This window comes from Hylobates moloch, unplaced genomic scaffold, assembly GCF_009828535.3.
Source record: "Hylobates moloch isolate HMO894 unplaced genomic scaffold, HMol_V3 SCAFFOLD_11, whole genome shotgun sequence".
Classification (NCBI taxonomy): Eukaryota; Metazoa; Chordata; class Mammalia; order Primates; family Hylobatidae; genus Hylobates; species Hylobates moloch.
The window spans coordinates 71647210-71653350 of NW_026652286.1; positions in this window are offsets into that span (position 1 = coordinate 71647210).

Here is a 6141-nt window from a genome sequence, read left to right on the forward strand (position 1 = left end):
AAAGGATCTTTCATACAGTATACAACAAACCAATTGTGTAATTAGTAAGAATTTGATGATTCAAGTGACAGTTTTCCAAACTGTTGCATTTAGTAGATTTTTCAGAGTAAGACTGTTATGCTGTACATTATTTTTAAAAACTTTATTTTTAAGCTCTGAGCCATCTTTTCTTAACTATAAATCTCTATAAGAAGAATTCTACCTTCAAATAGACTGTATATAGAAAATAATATAATAATTGGCTGTTTTTATTAATTATAAAATTTCAGAGTCATATTCTATTTTATATTTCATAAGCATTCAATTTAATTATAAAAATTTAGTGAATATTAGAGCCTGTATGAAAAGAGAATTAAAGAAAAGCAAACAAACTATGAGAAATTTTATTGCCATATTTCTATTTTTGTTTTCACCATGTTAAGCATTTCATCTTCTTAAGCATTTGCTTCAAACCTCGGGCACATTGTTTTATAGCTGCAAGATGTTTACTATACTTGGAGAAATCACATTTTCATTGACTGTGTCAGAAGGTTGGGGAAAGGTGAGGAGGGACAAAGGCCATTCTCCCCATGCTACTCTTGCCTTCGTGTATTAGTCAGGGTTCTCCAGAGAAACAGAACCAATAGAAGATACATAGATATAGATGATATAGATAGATCTAGATATAGATATAAATATAGATGATGTATAGATGTATAGATAAAAGATTTATTCTAGGAATTGGCTCATGTAGTTATTCAGATAAAAAGTTCCATGATCTGTTGTCTCCAAGCTGAGGAACCAGGAAAACCTGTGGTGTAATTCAGTCCAAGTCTGAAGGCTTGTGGTGGTGCAGGGCACCTATTAGATGATGGTGTAAGTTCAGGTCTGAGTCTGAAGGCTTAAGGACCAGGAGCTCCACTATGCAAGTACAGGAGAAGATGAATGGCTCAACTCAAGCAGAGAGAGCAAATTTCCCCTTCCTCCATCTTTTATTTGGTTCAGTTTCTCAGTGAATTGAATATGCTCAGCCACATTGGGGAAGGACATCTGCTTTAGCCAGCTCACCAAGTCAAATACTGACCTCTTTCATAAACATCCTCACAAACACACACAAAAGTTGTCTTACCAGCTATCTAGGCATCCCTTAGCTCACAAGTTAACATAAAATTAACCTTCAAACTTTTTCAGGGAGAAAAATTTTTTTCTTAAATCTCTGAAGCATATTTTATCTGCTATTGGCCAAAACTGAGTTCCATTCAAATCCTAGGACCTAGCAGAGGTATAGGATCACCATGATTGGCTCAGGCAAATAAAGATGTATCCCTTGGAGCTGAACACATTGTTTCTGAATAAAATTGAGGTTTTGCTAGCATGGCATGATGAGATATTCTATACTCATGATAAATTATCTGCAAGCAAAATGATGTCAGCCTGTGGGAGAAAGAGAAACTAACATTTGCTGAATGCCTGTGTTTGTCAATTACTATGCTCTAAGCTTTCTACAGGTTAGAGAAGAAAAGGCAAATCTGATATTTTAAAAATAACATTACTGACATATTTTGCATCTCTTTATCTTTGGGTTAATACTTTTAACATCTTTAATATCTTTAAATGTTAAAATGTTAATTTGTTTATAAATATGTATTCAATATAAAAATCGGTGAAAAATGTTGAAGAGCAGAAGCTATATCCAAAATGTCAGAAGCTCCTAGATTTTGGATTAATTCAATCATTTAGACTATATAGGTATTTACAGAGTATGGGTGTAGGTACACCAAAAAGTTTCAAGAAAATATCCTAAGAGATGTATATCTATTGAGGGGAACCAAGTTTTGAAAATCTAAATTTTTATTACAAATAAAGCAGTGTAATGAAAAACAAAACTTGGAATAAGAGTGTGAATGTGGATGAAACAATCACTGATGGAAGACTTTGTCTGTATTCTCATTATTGCTTCCTTTATGATCCTTAGGTGTAAAGACAGTTTATATTCTTTCATACTGTTCAGTTCACAGTGTGCCATATTCATAGGTCTGTCTATTCAAAGCTATCCCTTTTGTGTTTTACTTACTTCATTTTATATCATCAATTCCACTTTATTTTAGTTCTCCCTTTCCTCTGATATGCTTTTCTGTACTCCTCCATCCTCATCTGTTCCCACTGTCCTGAATTAATGTGTTCTGAAATATGCGTGAAACATAGCATATGTAGTGTTGTAATATGTGTGCTTTAATTTACAGACATGATATTTAAATATAAATCACATTATTTTCCTTGTTGACACTATTTTTGAGGTATAGGTGTGTTTCTACTGCTTCACAGTTTTGCATTCACCATACTTTGCTGAGGCATTCTCCATGTAATACTCCATTTTGATGCCTAGGAAAATTCATTGCTATAAAGAGGGCGGTTCCAAGATGGCCAAATAGGAACATCTCCAGTCTACAGCTCCCAGCTTGAGCAATGCAGATCATGGGTGATTTCTGCATTTCCAACTGAGGTACCAGGTTCATCTCACTGGGGCTTGTCAGACAGTGGGTGCAGGACCGTGGGTGCAGCCCGCCGAGCATGAGCCAAAGCAGGGCAAGGCATCACCTCACCCAGGAAGTGCAAGGGGTCAGAGAATTCCCTTTCCCAGCCAAGGGAAGCTGTGACAGATGTCACCTGGAAAATTGGGTCACTCCCACCCTAATACTGTGCTTTACCAATGGTCTTAGCAAACGGCACACCAGGAGATTATATCCCACGCCTGGCTCGGAGGGTCCTTTGCCCACAGAGCCTTGCCCATTGCTAGCACAGCAGTCTGAGATCGAACTGCACAGCACCAGTGAGGCTGGGGGAGGGGCGCCTGCCATTGCTGAGGCTTCAGTAGGTAAACAAAGCAGCCAGGAAGCTCGAACTGGGTGAAGCCCACCACAGCTCAAGCAGGCCTGCCTGCCTCTGTAGACTCCACCTCTGGGGGCAGGGCATAGCTGAAAAAAAGGCAGCAGAAACCTCCACAGACTTAAATATCCCTGTCTGACAGCTTTGAAGAGAGTAGTGGTTCTCCTAGCACAGAGTTTGAGATCAGAGAGCAGTCAGTCTGCCTTCTCAAGTGGGTCCCTGACCCCCGATTAGCCTAACTGGGAGGCACCCCCCCGTAGGGGTAGACTGACACCTAACACGGCCGGCTACCCCTCTAAAATGAAGCTTCCAGAGGAACGATCAGGCAGCAACATTTGCTGTTCAGCAATATTCGCTGCTCTGCAGCCTCTGCTGCTGATACCCAGGCAAACAGGGTCTGGAGTTGACCTCCAGCAAACTCCAACAGACCTGCCACTAAAGGTTCTGGGTGTTAGAAGAAAAATTAACAAACAGAAAGGACATCCACACCAAAACCCCATCTGTACATCACTATCATCAAAGACCAAAGGTAGATAAAATCACAAAGATGGGGAAAAAACAGAGCAGAAAAACTGGAAACTCTAAAAATCAGAGCACCTCTCCCCCTCCAAAGGAACACAGCTCCTCACCAGCAATGGAACAAAGCTGGACAGAGAATGACTTTGATGAGTTGAGAGAAGAAGGCTTCAGACAATCAAACTTCTCCGAGCAAAAGGAGGAAGTTCGAACCCATCGTAAAGAAGCTAAAAACTTTGAAAAAATATTAGACAAATGGCTAACTAGAATAAACAGTGTAGAAAACTCCTTAAATGACCTGATGGAGCTGAAAACCATGGCATGAGAATTACGTGACGAATGCACAAGCTTCAGTAACCGATTTGATCAACTGGAAGAAAGGGTATCAGTGATTGAAGATCAAATGAATGAAATGAAGCAAGAAGATGAGTTTAGAGAAAGAAGAGTAAAAAGGAATGAACGAAGCCTCCAAGAAATGTGGGGCTAAGTGAAAACACCAAATCTACGTCTGATTGGTATACCTGAAAGTGACGGGGAGAATGGAACCAAGTTGGAAAATACTCTGCAGGATATTATCCAGGAGAACTTCCCCAACCTAGCAAGGCAGGCCAACATTCAAATTCAAGAAATACAGAGAATGCCACAAAGATACTCCTCAAGAAGAGCAACTCCAAGACACATAATTGTCAGATTCACCAAAGTTGAAATGAAGGAAAAAATGTTAAGGGCAGCCAGAGAGAAAGGTCGGGTTACCCACAAAGGGAAGCCCATCAGACTAACAGTGGATCGCTCTGCAGAAACTCTACAAGCCAGAAGAGAGTGGGGGCCAATATTCAACATTCTTAAAGGAAAGAATTTTCAACCCAGAATTTCTTATCCAGCCAAATTAATTTTCATAAGTGAAGGAGAAATAAAATCCTTTATAGACAAGCAAATTCTGAGAGATTTTGTCACGAACAGACCTGCCCTACAACAGCTTCTGAAGGAAGCACTAAACATGGAAAGGAACAACCGGTACTAGCCACTGCAAAAACATGCCAAATTGTAAAGATGATCGATGCTAGGAAGAAACTGCATCAACTAATGAGCAAAATAACCAGCTAACATCATAATGATAGGACCAAATTCACACAAAACAATATTAACCTTAAATGTAAATGGGCTAAATGCTCCAATTAAAAGACGCAGACTGGCAACATGGATAAAGAGTCAAGCCCCATCAGTGTGCTATATTCAGGAGACCCATCTCACATGCAGAGACACACATAGGCTCAAAATAAAGGGATGGAGGAAGATCTACCAAGCAAATGGAAAACAAAAAAAGGCAGGCGTTGCAATTCTAGTCTCTGATAAAACAGACTTTAAACCAACAAAGATCAAAAGAGACGGCCGGACGCGGTGGCTCACGCCTGTAATCCCAGCACTTTGGGAGGCCGAGGCGGGTAGATCATGAGGTCAGGAGATCGAGACCATCCTGGCTAACATGGTGAAACCCCGTCTCTACTAAAAATACAAAAAATTAGCCAGGCGAGGTGTTGGGCACCTGTAGTCCCAACTACGCGGGAGGCTGAGGCAGGAGAATGGCGTGAACCCCGAGGGGCAGAGCCTGCAGTGAGCCGAGATCATGCCACTGCACTCCAGGCAGTGAGCCGAGATCATGCCACTGCACTCCAGGCTGGGGGACAGAGTGAGACTCCTTCTCAAAAAAAAAAAAAAAAAACCAAAAGAGACAAGAAGGCCATTACATAATGGTAAAGGGATCAATTCAACAAAAAAAGCTAACTATCCTAAATATATATGCACCCAATGCAGGGGCACCCAGATTCATAAAGCAAGTTCTTATCAACCTACAAAGAGACTTAGACTCCTACACAATAATAATGGGAGACTTTAACACTCCACTGTCAGCATTAGACAGATCAATGAGACAGAAAGTTAAAAAGCATATCCAGGAATTGAATTCAACTCTGCACCAAGTGGACCTAATAGACATCTACAGAACTCTCCACCCCAAATCAACAGAATATACATTCTTCTCAGCACCACATCGCACATATTCCAAAATTGACCACATAGCTGGAAGTAAAGCTCTCCTCAGCAAAGGTAAAAGAATAGAAATTATAACAACCTGTCTCTTAGATCATAGTGCAATCAAACTAGAACTCAGTATTAAGAAACTCACTCAAAACCACTCGACTACATGAAAACTGAACAACCTGCTCCTGAATGACTACTGGGTACATAATGAAATGAAGGAAGAAATAAAGATGTTCTTTGAAACCAATGAGAACAAAGACACAACATACCACAATCTCTGGGACACATTTAAAGCAGTGTGTAGAGGGAATTTATAGCACGAAATGCCCACAAAAGAAAGCAGAAAAGAACTAAAATTGACACCCTAGCATCACAATTAAAATAACTAGAGAAACAAGAGCAAACACATTCAAAAGCTAGCAGAAGGCAAGAAATAACTAAGGTCAGAGGAGAATTGAAGGAGATAGAGACACAAAAAACCCTTCAAAAAAATCAATGAATCCAAGAGCTTCTTTTTTGAAAAGATCAACAAAATTGATAGACCGCTAGCAAGACTAATAAGAAAAGAGAGAAGAATCAAATAGATGCAATAAAAAATGATAAAGGGGATATCACCACTGATCCCAGAGAAATACAAACTACCATCAGATAATATTATAAACACCTCTGCACAAATAAACTAGAAAATCTTGGAGAAATGGATAAATTCCTGGACACATACAC